A 16902-nucleotide genomic window follows, 5' to 3' on the forward strand; every position below is an offset into this window, starting at 1 on the left:
CTGCAGGCCGTTAGCATTCCAAATGACTATTTCAGGCTTATTTCCATGATTTGGCATTGAGGATGGAAGCAATAAGCTGCGTCATTTGGGAGAACATTTTCTCCATCATACTTTCAACCAGTCCTTGAAAACGGGCAAGATTTGTTCCAGGTTATTGGATTGCGGAGCTTCAGGTGGGGTTTGGCGGTTTGGTTGGGATCGGATTGCTGTGGTACATGAGTAGCTTGAGCGCGTCTTTATAGCTCATGTTGGAGATGTTTGGGATCTGGATGTGCTGGGCTTGCTGGTGGGTTGGCCGGTCTGGGTTTAGGCTTGCTGTGCTTGGCCTTCTGTAGGCAGGGCATCCTCTGTATGAAGCGGGGTGGTCAGCTTGGCAGTGAAGGCAGCATGCCTTCTCATCCTCCTTCTTAGTGCAAGTCCTGGAGTCGTGTTGGCCACCACATTTCACGCATCGGTGCTCGAGGAAGCAGTAGCGCTGGGTATGTCCAAACCCTTGGATCTAAAGCACTGAGGCACGTCGTTGAATTTACGGGGAGGCTCGATGGTGACGACCGACCTGCACAGTCTCCTGATTTGGTAGACCTCCTTGTTGTTATTGGCGGGTTCCATGTTGGCGAAAAATAACCCGAGTGGCTCCTGTTTTCCTACCAATAGGATTATGCAGGTCTCTGACCTTATGCCCTAGTCTTCAAGTTCCTCTTGAATCTCGTCACGATCGGCGGTGTGGTGTAATCCCTTGATTACGACTCTGTATGCCCTCTCATCTTTGGGCTGGAACGTGCGATGCCTTTTGTTCTGGGAAACCAGGTGCCTACGAAGCTCGGAGTAAGACTCCTTGTCAGGCATCATTACACGCACGTTGTTGCGTTCCGATTTGTATGTGAAGTCTTTGCTGGGACCCACGAGAGTCGTAATCATCTTGATCAGAGCAGAAATGTTGGTCACGTCCGGGATGAATATCGGGGGTGGCTTGAAGTCCTCGGGGAGGCTTGGGTTTGTCCGGGGTTTTGTTGGCAGCGGGTACAGGTTCTTCGTCTGAGGCGGGCTTGGTCGTCGTCGTCATTGTCTTCCTCATCGCTCGAGAGGATGGCAAACTGGTTGTTTGCTAACCTACGACGCGAAGCTGCGCTGGTGCTGGGCGTGACGTCCATTGGGGCTTGCGCTTGACCTCACCGGGCTCCGAATGCGAGGTGCTGGAGTCCCTGCTAGTGCTGGGCTCCCTTGCTCTGAGGGCCTTCTTGCAGGGCGTAGATTTGCCTGGCTTGATGACACGCGGGGGGGCCTGCCAATCCATGGTGTAGGGTGATGGGTAGAAGGGGGGGGAGCTGGGTACAGTTGGTCGGAGAACCAACCACTGCACGTGGCTGCTGCTGTGTTAAAGTTGCTTAACTATGCGCTTGATGTAAACAACCAGATAACACGCACGCTCGAGTGGCGTTAGTGTTGGTGCGAGTCCGTTAGCCACGCGAGCTGAACCAATCAGAGCGCGCGCGATATCTCGCGACGCGGTGACCGGTATGCGAATAACGGAGGTAAAGAAACACGAAAAAGCGAAACAATTTCTTGCTTGCGGTCCGCAGGCACGTCTGCACTCGTTGAGTGTTCGATCGCGACTGATCAATTTAGTGACGCATATGATATTGTCCCTATCATATAATTTTTGATATAAAGACTTTAAAGAATTGTATCAAGTTGCCAAATACCTCGTCATCAATTTTAGTGACGCATATGATATTGTCCCTATCATATAATTAATATAAAGACTTTTAATGAATTGTGTCCAAGTTGCCAACACCTCGTCATCAATTTAGTGACGCATATGATATTGTCCCTATCATATAATTTTTGATATAAAGACTTTAAAGAATTATATCAAGTTGCCAAATACCTCGTCATCAATTTAGTGACGCATATGATATTGTCCCTATCATATAATTTTTGATATAAAAACTTTAAGAATTGTATCAAGTTGCCAAACACCTCGTCATCAATTTAGTGACGCATATGATATTGTCCCTATCATATAATTTTTGATATAAAAACTTTAAGAATTGTATCAAGTTGCCAAACACCTCGTCATCAATTTAGTGACGCATATGATATTGTCCCTATCATATAATTTTTGATATAAAAAACTTTAAAGAATTGTATCAAGTTGCCAAATACCTCGTCATCAATTTAGTGACGCATATGATATTGCCCTATCATATAATTTTGATATAAAGACTTTAAGAATTATCAAGTTGCAAACTCGTCATCATTAGTGACGCTATATATTGTCCCTATCTATAATTTTTGATATAAAACTTAAAGAATTCTATCGTTGCCAAATACCTCGTCATCAATTTAGTGACGCATATGATATTGTCCCTATCATATAATTAATATAAAGACTTTAATGAATTGTGTCAAGTTGCCAAACCCTCGTCATCAATTTAGTGACGCATATATATTGTCCCTATCATAAATTAATATAAAGACTTTAATGAATTGTGTCACGTTGCCAAACACCTCGTCATCAATTTAGTGACGATATGATATTGTCCCTATCATATAATTAATATAAAGACTTTTTAAAGAATTGTGTTAAGTTGCCAAACACCTCTCATCAACTACTATATTATGGTTGCGCCGGACCTCTCAATTGTTTCTCTTATGTCTTCATAGGATTTGGCATTATACGAGTAAATTAAATAATATACATATGAAAATGATTAATTATTATATGTATAAGGGAAAAAATGCTGAAATATCCCATATTATCTTAGTATTATAGAGGAAAGACCGTTGCCGACCTTATATTGTTCAAAACAGTATATATGATTTGGCAATTATATGAGTAAATTATAATAACATATAAAATGATTATAATATAAATGTATAGAAAAATGTGAAATATTCCCACATTATCTTAGTATTATAGAGGAAAGACCGTTGCTGACCTCTGATATTGTTCAAAACTTATGTATTTATATGATTTTGGCAATATAGAGTAAATTAAAAATATACATATAAAATGATTAATTATTATATGTATAAATGTATAAGGGAAAAAATGCTGAAATATTCCCATATTATCTTAGTATTATAGAGGAAAGACCGTTGCTGACCTCTGATATTGTTCAAAACTTATGTATTTATATGATTTTGGCAATTATATGAGTAAATTAAATATACATAGAATATAATATTATATGTATAGGGAAAAAAATGCTGAAATATCCCACATTATATATAAAAAAGATATATAGATAGAGGAAAGACGAATTAGAAATCCTATATTGTTGCCCATAATTTCAACTTATGTATTATATGATTTGGAATTATATGAGTAAATTATAAATAATATAAAATATTATTATATGTATAAAGTATAGGGGAAAAATGCTGAAATTTCCCATATTATCTTAGTATATAGAGGAAAGACCGTTGCTGACCTCTATATTGTTCAAAACTTATGTATTATATGATTTTGGCAATTATATGAGTAAATTAAATAATATACATATGAAAATGATTAATTATTATATGTATAGGGTAAAAATGCTGAAATATTCCAATTATCTTAGTATTATAGAGGAAAAGACCGTTGCGACCTCTGATATGTTCAAAACTTATGTATTATATGATTTTGGCAATTATATGAGTAAATTAAATAATATACATATGAAAATGATTAATATTATATGTATAAGGGAAAAAATGCTGAAATATTCCCCATATTATCTTAGTGAAGTATAGTAGGAAAACGACCGATTTAGCTGACCTCTCATATGTTCAAAACTTATGTATTATATGATTTGCAATAATATGATAAATTAAAATATACATATGAAATGATATATTATATGATAAGGAAAAAATGCTGAAAAATCCCACATTCTTATATATAGAAAACCATTATATGAGAGGTATAGTAGTGTAAACGACCGGAATTACGACAGAGGGTTCAAAACTACTTATATGTATAAGGGAAAAAATAATCATATTATATATGAATAATAAAAAAAAATGAAATGTTCCATAATCTCTTATATATAAGGAATACCGTAGTTGGGTGGCAAAGGAAATGAAATACCCGCTTAAACGGTTCATAGGTAGACTATGGTAGCGGGGACTCCGCATTATTCAAATACTTATTCAAAAACTACTATAGGTAGCAGTGGTTGCCGACCCCCGCATTATTCGAAATACTTATTCGGATTATGTTTATATTGTTACATACAATAAAGTATATTATTATCCGTACAAATTTGTTTCTCCATTCTATAGAACACGGACTGCTCCGCGATAAATAGATATACGCTTATAGATAATATCGTTGAAACAAAAGTCAAGTTTCTATTATATATAGAATAACAAATCGTTTCCATATATTATCCGTTAATTTTTAGGCAGGCAAATATTAATTATTACCTGCCGTATAGTTGGATTATATATCGTTACGGTATAATACAAATATGGATTCTTATGAAAAATATAAAATTATAATTAAATGTGAATATTATCATATCGCTTTTTTATGTTTAATTACCAGAATATATATAAAAAAGATCAATTTTAAATTATCTTCAAATGCAAATGATTAACTTAATATATATTGGTTAAACAAAAATTGTACATGTGTGGGATCAATAATATGTATGTTGAAATAAAATGAATTTATAACGAAATATTAACTGTAGTTTTATAAAAAAAAAAATAAAATTATATATAATATACAATAATTAGATGAAATTCTTGTATATTGGTAAAACAAGTATAAATTAAAAATGAAAATATGGATTACGAATGCTATATAAAAATGCCGTAATCGAATGATTTTTACTATATATTTAAAATTTACCCAAAGCGAAATATGAATTTATTCAATATAATAAAAATCAGAATTATATAAAGTGAAAAATCTATATCTATATATCTATATATTGCTTATTCATTCAAAATATATGAATGAATATGAAGGAAAAACATTATTCTGTTGATCCTCCATAGTATATGCTTTCTCAAAATTAACCATGCATGTCTAAGTACACACGAATTAAAATAAACCGCCAAAGCCATATATATCATTATGTTCCTTAGATCGTTAACAGTTACTTGATAACTGTGTAATTCTAGACTAATACATCAATTAAAACATGAACCTTATGACATGTGCTATTAGGCTAAAACAAGCGATCGCAAGATCTGATATTGTTTGAACTCTAGATAACATGCAGATCGTATGTCTTTACGACGACAATCTTTCAAATGTCTCCCTATCAACTTTATGTAGATCTAGACTACCATGTGCAACGGTAACGGAATCAGGTCGATTCCGGAGGGACCTGAAGAACGGCTACCACATCTAAGAAGCAGCAGCGCGTAAATACCCACTCCCAGCTCGGAGTAGTACGAAAAATAACAATACAGATCATATCCGAGGCCTTAATTGAATGATACACTTAAATCCTTTAACAAGACCAATTGAGCAATCTGTCCAGCAGCCGCGTAATCCAGCTCCAATAGCGTATATTAAATTTTGCGGTAAAACTTCGTAGTAACTGTGCTTCATACGGTAGTACAACTTACAATTGTGTTATACATACCTTTATTATGTAAGCGTATACCGTGATTCTTATATTGATAAATACTTGTATTTTTCATATGTTCCTCCTATTTAAAAACCTGCACTATGCTCTTAAACGAGTTTATGTGCCGTACTATACTTGAACAAATTAAGTGCTAAAGCAGCTCAAATGCCTAATATTCTGGCATGGGATAATAAATAAGACCTCTTTCTGCTTCATGGTTTCAATCAAAGGTAATATTAATAGAAGCAGTTTGGGGCATTAGTATTACGACCGAGAGGTGAAATCTGACCTCCTAAGACTAACTTAAGCAAAGCATTGCCAAATGTTTTCATAATCAAAACGAAATTAAGTCGAAGCATCAGATACCGCCCTAGTTCTAACCATAAACATCCAGCTAGCAATTGGTGTATACTTATGCTCTCTCAGTCCTTCCCGGAACCAAACTTTGGCTCCGGAAGTATGGTTGCAAAGCTGAAACTTAAAAATACGGAAGGCACCACCAGGATGAGCCTCGGCTAATTGACTCAACACGGAAAACTTACCAGTCCAACATAAGTTGTAAACAGATGATAGCTCTTCTCGAATCTATGGTTGTGCATGCCTTCTTATTCTGGATATTGTCTGTAATTCCGATAACAACGAGACTCAAATAATAAATAATATCTTCAGATATGGCTGAACTATGTACCTTCATCATGTGCAGTAAAATTTATTGTTTGAAGTTTATGAAGTGAGCCTACCTGTTGTTGTCCCATTATAAGACACTAGCTTCTTAAATGACAAATTCGTCTAGCAATAATGAGATGAGCAATAACAGTCTTATGCCCTAGATGCCTGGCCACCGCGCTACAATGAAAGTATCAACGGTATTCCTAGACCGAGAGTCCGGGTAAACCGCTGAACCACTTTCATGCTTGGATGTGAACTGAAACTGTCACATGAACTTGAATTCCCAGTAATGTGATCATAACTCGCATTGATTACTCCCTCCCTTTACACACCGCCCGTCCTACTACCGATTGAATTATTTAGTGAGTCTCCGGACTATCACTGACGCCTTGCGTTTACGTTGTTCGCAAAAGTTACCAACTTATTATTTAAGAAGTAAAAGTCTAACAAGGTTCCAAGATCATTATTGTATAATATCCTTATCTTAATAAACATTTTTATAATACAAATAAATACAATTACCAAATAAAAATATTACAAAATGATTCCACGAATCAAAATTAAATCAAAATAAAATGAAATGCTTTATTTTATATGTGCTGCAACCTCATAAAAAGACTTAACATTATAATTTGTTGTCTATTTGCGTACCTACTACAACAATGCGTTCCTATAAAAACAAATTCTCAAATAAATCAAAAACTAACAAAATTAAATAAAGTCAATTAAAATTAAAATAATTTAATTGTATCAAAATAAGTGGTATATACCATAATATACACGCGTTGCGAATATTAGTCATCTATGTATGAGCATACTTGCTAAGCAACAACCTAAATATACAATGTTTACCTTCATCCATCATTAATTTTATATAAATTTCAGTATGTCACCCAAAATAGCAAACCATAACCAGATTTTATATACATAATGCTATATAAACTAAACATATCGCAACATTTATTTTAGTATAAAAATAAATTATGAAGAATGATATATGCCAGTAAAATGTATTTTAATCTTCAATAAAAACAATATTATATTATATAAAAATGAATTATAAAACTCTAACGGATCACTCGGCCATGTCGATAAAACGCAGCAAACTGTGCTCATCTGTGAACTGCAACACATGAACATCACATTTGAACGCATATCCAGTCCATCTTTATTACTTAATTAATTTATATGCTGCTTACTACAATGTGAGTGTAAGACTATGCTAATTAAGTGTTTATAAATTTATAACATATGATATTATTATTAAATAAATTTATCATAATATTAAAAAAGAAATGAAAAACATATCTCACATTGAATTGAAAAACGAAAGAAAATTTCTTTCAATCAAATAATATGAAAAGTCGCATAAAAATTAAATATTTCATCTAGAATTCTCTATTAATATCGGAAAAAAAAAATCTTGTTTTATATCTTCGTTTCGTTAAATGATAAAAATAACTTCTTACAAAACTATGAACTATTAAACGAATTAATTATTTTTACATTAATATAAAAATTTATGCAAAAAATAATATACAACCTCAACTCATAGGACTACCCCCTGAATAAGCATATAATAGGGGGAAAAGAAACTAACAAGATTTTCTTAGTACGCCGACGAAAAGAAAACAGTTCACACTAATCACTTCTATATGGCAAATTGAACAGTTATGACTCAATATTCTATATGAAATAAATTAATCCTCTAAATAGCCATTACCCATAGAGGTCCAGCCCGATAACGTTAATGATACTAATATTTCCAAAGATCGTTGCTATATGCACACAATGGTGTAAACTCCATCTAAAACTAAATATAACCATAGACCGATATAAACAATACCGTGAGGGAAAGTGAAAAGAACTCTGAATAGAGAGTAAACAGTACGTGAAACTGCTTAAGGTTAAGCCCATGAACCTGAATATCCGTTATGGAAAATTCATCATTAAAATTGTAATATTTAAATAATATTATTAAATAATGTGCATTTTTCCATATAAGACATTGTAATCTATTAGCATATCCCAAATTATCATAAAATATAACTTATAGTTATTCCAATTAAATGCTTGCATTTTAACACAAATAAATGTTATAATTATAAAGGCTATAATTTATAATACAGACGTTAATTTTCGAAATATAAATGCATAATTATCATTGATTTTGTGTTTATTATATGCTCTTGTATGATAACAATGCGAAAGATTCAGGATACCTTCGGGACCCGTCTTGAAACACGGACCAAGGAGTCTAACATATGTGCAAGTTATTGGGATGTAAACCTAATAGCGTAATTAACTTGACTAATAATGGGATTAGTTTTTTAGCTATTTATAGCTAATTAACACAATCCCGGGGCGTTCTATATAGTTATGTATAATGTATATTTATATTATTTATGCCTCTAACTGGAACGTACCTTGAGCATATATGCTGTGACCCGAAAGATGGTGAACTATACTGATCAGGTTGAAGTCAGGGGAAACCCTGATGGAAGACCGAAACAGTTCTGACGTGCAAATCGATTGTCAGAATTGAGTATAGGGCGAAAGACCAATCGAACCATCTAGTAGCTGGTTCCTTCCGAAGTTTCCCTCAGGATAGCTGGTGCATTTTAATATTATATAAAATAATCTTATCTGGTAAAGCGAATGATTAGAGCCTTAGGTCGAAACGATCTTAACCTATTCTCAAACTTTAAATGGGTAAGAACCTTAACTTTCTTGATATGAAGTTCAAGGTTATGATATAATGTGCCCAGTGGGCCACTTTTGGTAAGCAGAACTGGCGCTGTGGGATGAACCAAACGTAAATGTTACGGTGCCCAAATTAACAACTCATGCAATACCATGAAAGCTTGGTTGCTAAAACAGCAGGACGGTGATCATGGAAGTCAAATCCGCTAAGAGTGTAACAACTCACCTGCCGAAGCAACTAGCCTTAAAATGGATGGCCTTAAGTTTAACCTATACATTACCCTAAAGTAGATATTATATACTTTGATATAAATTTGAAACTTAGTGATAGGAAGGTACAATGGTATGCGTAGAAGTTTGCGTAACCGCATGGACTGCCATTGTACAATCTTGGTAGTAGCAAATAATCGAATAACCTTAGACTGAAGGAGAAGGTTCGTTGAACAGTGGTTATCACGATTAGTCTCCTAAGTTCAAGGCGAAAGCCGAAAATTTCAAGTAAAACAAAAATGCCTAACTATATAAACAAAGCGAATATAATACACTTGAATAATTTTGAACGAAAGGGAATACGGTTCCAATTCCGTAACCTGTTGAGTATCCGTTTGTTATTAAATATGGGCCTCGTGCTCATCCTGGCAACAGAACGACCATAAAGAAGCCGCGAGAGATATCGAAGAGTTTCTTTTTTTTTATAGCCGTACTACATGAAGTCTCGCAGAGAAATGTAGATGCTAGAAAGCATACATATACTTGTTCGATATTTCTCCTCGACCTTGAAAATTTATGTGGGACACGCAAACTTCTCAACAGGCCGTACCAATATCGCAGCTGGTCTCCAAGGTGAAGAGTCTCTAGTCGATAGAATAATGTAGGTAAGGGAAGTCGGCAAATTAGATCCGTAACTTCGGGATAAGGATTGGCTCTGAAGATTGAGATAGTCGGGCTTGATTGGAACAATAACATGGTTTATGTGCTCGTTCTGGGTAAATAGAGTTTCTAGCATTTATTTAGTTACTTGTTCCCCGGATAGTTTAGTTACGTAGCCAATTGTGGAAACTTTCTTGCTAAATTTTTAAGAATACTATTTGGGTTAAACCAATTAGTTCTTATCAATTATAACGATTATCAATTAACAATCAATTCAGAACTGGCACGGACTTGGGAATCCGACTGTCTAATTAAAACAAAGCATTGTGATGGCCCTAGCGGGTGTTGACACAATGTGATTTCTGCCCAGTGCTCTGAATGTCAAAGTGAAGAAATTCAAGTAAGCGCGGGTCAACGGCGGGAGTAACTATGACTCTCTTAAGTAGCCAATCCTCGTCATCTAATTAGTGAGCGCCATGAATGGATTAACGACGGACGTGTTTTCGTTGCGCTCGTGACAGATTGCGAATAACTAAGTTTTCCTTGTTGGAAAGTAATTAAATCGGTGATTTAGTGCTCCGCGGAAGTCGAGTGAAAATTGTCGAGTGTTAAAAACAAGCGGTTTGGAAATTATAACAATAAACTATTGGAAATTTCCACTCCGCACGTGCTGCAGGCGAGCTTACGAGTAAGTTTTCGAGTAAGCTTTTTGAGCACTGTCAAAAAGCTTATTGGTGGCAGTCACTGCTAGGGTTTGTGTCTAGGGACAGTTTAGTGCTACCAGACGCTACCGATAGTGGAGCTCTAGACATCTACCTTTTGTCAGTGAGCAAACGAGCATACGGTTGCTGGCGTCGACGGTAGGAGGAGCCACCATCGGAGTTATGCCGACCGGAGAGCGACAGCAGCGCGAGTGCCTGAGCGATGTAGTGCCTCGAGGAAATCCAGACGAGGCAGGCGCAGAAGCCATCTGCCTCTAAGAGCTCGGCGCCGACGCAGCGAAATTGGTTGCCCTGGCATCGAATGGAGTGCCAAACCCGTTGGGTACTTGAGGAGGCGTTTTTCGTCCTGGAGGACCCCGGCGCTACGGCAAACGCTGCCATCATGCTGCCCCCCCCAACGCTGCTGCCACCGCTGTGATCCTACTGCTGCCCCTGCTGCCGACCACACTGCTGCCTCCGCCGTTCCACTGCTGCTAAAATTGTTGCCACCACTGCCACCGCCGCTACCGCTGCCGCCCGTGCTGGGCAAGCAGCCATGATGCAGAGCTGTCGGCCACCCAGCGCATGGTGAGAAGCAGCTTCCGCAGCCTAGGAGAAGTGGACACGGAAGAGCTCTCGTATGCTATCAGCCGCTACGATGAGCTGGTGCTGGCGTAATGCTCCGGTGTGGAGAACTGGAGACGCGGCTCGCTATGCCGCCACCGCCGCCGCCGTCGTCGAATCCGTAAAGAATACGGCCGCCAATGCTCCCAGATGCCACAGGTTGCACCCATCGCTGCCCGCGGACCACCAAGGTTCGCGAGACGTGGTCAGCGTGGTGAAGTGCACGACCCTCGCTATCGGGGAAAGCTATAGCGGAAAAGGTGCGAACGATGGTTGCACCCTCCCTCGGAGTCAGAGTACATGAGGTACGTGAGCTCCGTCGAGGTGGTGGTGCGATCATTCGTACTCCTTCAGTTGGAGCTGCAGAAGGTGGTAGCATCAAAGAGGTTCGCTGAAGTTGGGCTAAATGTGGCACGGAATGCGGCCGAGAAGCCGAAGGTCGTCGTCTATGACGTCGACACAGCTATCGGCCCTGAGGAATTCATGCAGGAGCTGCATGGAAATAACTTCGACAGCGATATGACTATGTCCCAATTTAAGAAAGTCCGTGCACCTGGTGACCAAGGCGTGGTCGGTAACCGACGGCGCCACAGTAAATGTAACGCTAGAGGTAGACGACGCGCGATGGCGAAGCTTGATGTAGGTCGTGTCTACATCAAGTGGTTCTCATTCCGATGCCGAGCACAGGTCCGCACATACGCCTGCCACAGATGCGTGGGTTTCGACCACAAGGTCAGCGAATGCCGGCAGAAGGACAATGTCTGCCGCCAGTGCGGGGCAACAAGGCCACACCGCGGCAAAGTGCCAAAACCCGGTGGACTGCCGGAACTGCCGTCACAGAGGGCAACCCTCGGGGCATTACATGCTCTCGAACGTGTGCCCGATATACGGGGCGTTGCTGGCGAGGGTGCAAGCTAGACATTAATGTTTAGCTTCATCCAAGCGAACTGTGGCCGAGGCAGAGCTGCGACCATCGAGCTCGGAGTCCGACTCAGGAGATCGGAGTCTATGTTCGCGCTGGTGCAGGAGCCGTATCTCGGCGGGGACGGAATGGATGTGCTGCCTGAAGGAATGAGAATTTTCACCGATCGGCGAGGGAAGGCAGCCATCCTAGTAGATCAACAGGAAGCCATCTGTATGCCAGTGGAGACCCTCACCACGGATTATGGCGTATGTCTGGTCGTTAAAGGGAGCTTTGGCTCAATCTTCCTTTGCGCCGCATACTGCCAGTTCGATGCACCTCTGGAACCGTACCTCCGGTACATGGATGCGGTCCTGCTGCAGGCCAGCAGAACCCCCGCAATCCTGGGCCTCGACGCGAATGCAGTGTCCCCCATGTGGCTTAGCAAACTCTCTCGTCATGCCGAGGGGCAAGCTAACTACAGACGGGGTGAGCTGCTGTCAGAGTGGATGCTGGAGGCAAGAGTCGCCGCCCTAAACCAGTCAACAGAGGTGTACACGTTCGACAATCACAGAGCTACTAGCGATATCGACGTGACAATCGTCAATGAGGCAGCATCTATGTGGGCCACATATGAGTGGAGAGTGGACGAGTGGGAATTGAGTGACCACAACATCATTACTGTTGTGGCCGAACCAACTACCGCGCGCGCAGTTGAGAGCATAGCTCCTGTGCCGTCCTGGAACTTCTCCAATGCACGTTGGCGATTGTTCAAGAGGAAATGGTGAGTAGAGCAGCCGAACTTCCGGAAAACTTCTCAGAGTCGCCGTTGGACCAGCAAGTTTCGACCCTGCGCAGTATAGTACATAATGTATGTGATATTGCGCTGGGAAGAAAGTCAATTCGATCGCCCAACAGGAGAGCACGTTGGTGGACTGCCGACCTCTGCGCTGCAAGGCGCGAAGTCCGGAGACTTCGTCGCCTACTCCAAGATGGAAGGCGTCGTGATGACGGTGCCGCTATAGAGCGTGTAGTGGTCGAGCTGAGGCGGGCCTCAGCAAACTACAAGAAGCTCATTGGGAGGGCGAAAATGGATGACTGGAAACGCTTCGTGGGAGATCATGCCGACGACCCATGGGGGCGCGTCTACAAGATTTGCCGAGGCCGCAGAAAGTGCACGGAGATTGGGTGCCTCCGCGTGAATGGCGAGCTCATCACTGATTGGGGTGACTGTGCACGAGTGCTCCTCCGCAATTTCTTCCCAGTTGCGGAGTCCGAAGCACCGACTGCCATCATCGCGGAGGAAGTCCCACCGGCCCTCGAAGAATTCGAGGTTGATGCATGTGTTGCCCGGTTGAAGAGCAGGCGCTCTCCCGGCTTGGACGGCATCAATGGCACTATCTGCAAGGCAGTCTGGCGCGCCATACCCGAGCACCTAGCATCGTTGTTTTCCCGATGCATCCGATTAGGATACTTTCCCGCTGAGTGGAAGTGCCCACGAGTTGTCTCGCTGCTCAAAGGGCCAGATAAGGACAAGTGTGAGCCCTCCTCATATAGAGGAATATGCTTGCTGCCAGTCTTTGGTAAGGTGCTCGAGGCCATCATGGTGAATCGTGTGAGAGAAGTTCTTCCGGAAGGCTGCAGATGGCAGTTTGGATTTCGCCAAGGACGATGTGTGGGATGCTTGGAGACACGTGAAGAGCAGTGTTTGTGCCAGCCCGGCGCAATACGTGCTCGGCACATTCGTGGACTTCAAAGGAGCATTCGACAACGTCGAATGGAGTGCTGCACTCCGCCGACTAGCAGACTTGGGATGCCGGGAGATGGGCTTGTGGCAGAGCTTTTTCTCCGGCCGAAGAGCAGTGATCCGAAGCAGTTCCGGTACTGTGGAAGTACCGGTAACTAGAGGCTGCCCGCAGGGGTCAATCAGTGGCCCATTTATCTGGGACATTCTGATGGATGTACTGCTTCAGCGTCTCCAGCCGTATTGCCAGCTGAGTGCATACGCTGATGACTTGCTGCTTCTCGTCGAGGGAAATTCCCGAGCTATGCTAGAGGAAAAAGGAGCACAGCTGATGTCCATCGTAGAAGCGTGGGGAGCGGAAGTTGGCGTTGCCGTCTCGACCAGCAAGACGGTAATAATGCTGCTAAAAGGTGCCTTGAGACGTGCGCCTACGGTGAGGTTTGCTGGAGCGAACCTTCCGTATGTGCGTAGCTGTCGGTACCTTGGCATCACGGTCAGTGAAGGAATGAAATTCCTCACGCACATAGCTTCGCTTCGCCAGCGGATGACCGGAGTCGTTGGAGCATTGGCGCGTGTGCTTCGAGCCGACTGGGGCTTCAGTCCTCGAGCCAGGCGGACCATATATGACGGACTCATGGCACCTTGTGTGCTGTTTGGTGCCCCGGTATGGTATGACACCGCCGAGCAAGTAGCCGCCCGGAGACGACTAGCCTCCTGCCAGAGGCTAATCCTGCTTGGATGCCTTTCGGTATGCCGAACAGTGTCCACAGTGGCACTGCAGGTACTTGGTGGAGCTCCCCCGCTTGACTTGGCTGCTAAGTTTTTAGCGGTCAAATACAAGCTGAAGCGTGGATACCCGCTGGAGGAGAACGACTGGCTATATGACGAGGACACTACGTGTCTAAGCTGGAAGCAGAGGAAGACTCGCCTAGAAGAGTGCTTACTGCAGAGTTGGCAGAACAGATGGGATGATGACAGCGAACCAGGACGGGTGACGCATAAATTCATCCCATATGTCACTCTCGCCTATCGGGATCCAAGATTTGGATTCTCGATGAGGACGTCTTACCTGCTGACAGGTCACGGGTCGTTTAACGCATTTTTGCAAGGGAGAGCCCTCAGCGATACCACTGCTTGCGCTTGTGGAGATCCATATGAGGACTGGATGCACATATTGTGCGCTTGCCCCCTATATGCAGATTTGCGGAACCTCGATGGACTTGGAGTGCAGCGCCTTGGCGAAAACTGGACCTTCGATAGAATCCTGGAAGATCAACAGAGGACTCAACGGCTGGCAGTGTTTGCGGACGAAGTGTTCCGTAGGAGGAGGGGTGTTTAGCCCAACAACTTCGCCGTGTGGTTAGCGGGCGAGAATACTTCCACAGTCCGCTATTGCTTGTCGTAAGAGGCGACTAATATAGCCATAGGTCCCTCTAACCCTGCTTGTCGGAGCAAAAGGAGGAGGCCCACCGAGCCTCTCTTTCGGTACCACGGGTTGTGCAGCTATCCAAGACTGCACATTGAGGTAGGCCCCCTGGTGGGAGTATCGTGGTGGCTGTGGTTGGTACCCATATCGCGGGTAGAGCCTTCGTGTTCGACGTTTGAGTTACGGTGCTAGTTGCGCAAAACTCGGGTGCTGTGACCCAGAGATCAGTAGAGATTTTAGGTAGATCTCGCTCCTCAGCAAGGGGGAGTGCTTGCCCGGCAAGCAAGTACTCGAATTGCTACCGGGGTGGTCGCTATGTACATAGCTATAGCTTCTAGTCCGGGACGCTTGTCTGGCGTATCCAGACACATACACCATGTTGATACATGCACCACTTGTGGGTGTTCAGGGTGTCGTGGTTGTAATCCCTTCAGTGTGGAACACGCCACGTAAAAAGTTCGGAGAGATCTGAAAAGTCGTCGTCGTTGTCCCTATCTACTATCTAGCGAAACCACAGCCAAGGGAACGGGCTTGGAATAATTAGCGGGGAAAGAAGACCCTTTTGAGCTTGACTCTAATCTGGCAGTGTAAGGAGACATAAGAGGTGTAGAATAAGTGGGAGATATTAGACCTCGGTTTGGTATCGTCAATGAAATACCACTACTCTTATTGTTTCCTTACTTACTTGATTAAATGGAACGTGTATCATTTCCTAGCCATTATACGGATATATTTATTATATCTTATGGTATTGGGTTTTGATGCAAGCTTCTTGATCAAAGTATCACGAGTTTGTTATATAATCGCAAACAAATTCTTTAATAAAACGATGCATTTATGTATTTTTGATTTGAAAATTTGGTATAACTCCAATTACTCAGGTATGATCCAATTCAAGGACATTGCCAGGTAGGGAGTTTGACTGGGGCGGTACATCTCTCAAATAATAACGGAGTGTCCCAAGGCCAGCTCAGTGCGGACAGAAACCACATAGAGCAAAAGGGCAAATGCTGACTTGATCTCGGTGTTCAGTACACACAGGGACAGCAAAAGCTCGGCCTATCGATCCTTTTGGTTTAAAGAGTTTTTAACAAGAGGTGTCAGAAAAGTTACCATAGGGATAACTGGCTTGTGGCGGCCAAGCGTTCATAGCGACGTCGCTTTTTGATCCTTCGATGTCGGCTCTTCCTATCATTGTGAAGCAAAATTCACCAAGCGTTGGATTGTTCACCCATGCAAGGGAACGTGAGCTGGGTTTAGACCGTCGTGAGACAGGTTAGTTTTACCCTACTAATGACAAAACGTTGTTGCGACAGCATTCCTGCGTAGTACGAGAGGAACCGCAGGTACGGACCAATGGCACAATACTTGTTCGAGCGAACAGTGGTATGACGCTACGTCCGTTGGATTATGCCTGAACGCCTCTAAGGTCGTATCCGTGCTGGACTGCAATGATAAATAAGGGGCAATTTGCATTGTATGGCTTCTAAACCATTTAAAGTTTATAATTTATTTATAAACGACAATGGATGTGATGCCAATGTAATTTGTAACATAGTAAATTAGGAGGATCTTCGATCACCTGATGCCGCGCTAGTTACATATAAAAGCATTATTTAATACAATGACAAAGCCTAGAATCAATTGTAAACGACTTTTGTAACAGGCAAGGTGTTGTAAGTGGTTTG

At 41.7% G+C, this 16902-nt stretch overlaps 1 pseudogene; it reads left to right on the forward strand.

Moving 5' to 3' along the window:
* Window positions 1–7784: 7784 nt before the first annotated feature.
* LOC117149915 lies at window positions 7785–16891 on the forward strand (annotated as a pseudogene).
* The last annotated feature ends 11 nt before the right edge of the window (window positions 16892–16902 follow it).

This window comes from Drosophila mauritiana, unplaced genomic scaffold, assembly GCF_004382145.1.
Source record: "Drosophila mauritiana strain mau12 unplaced genomic scaffold, ASM438214v1 U_6, whole genome shotgun sequence".
NCBI classification, from domain to species: domain Eukaryota; kingdom Metazoa; phylum Arthropoda; class Insecta; order Diptera; family Drosophilidae; genus Drosophila; species Drosophila mauritiana.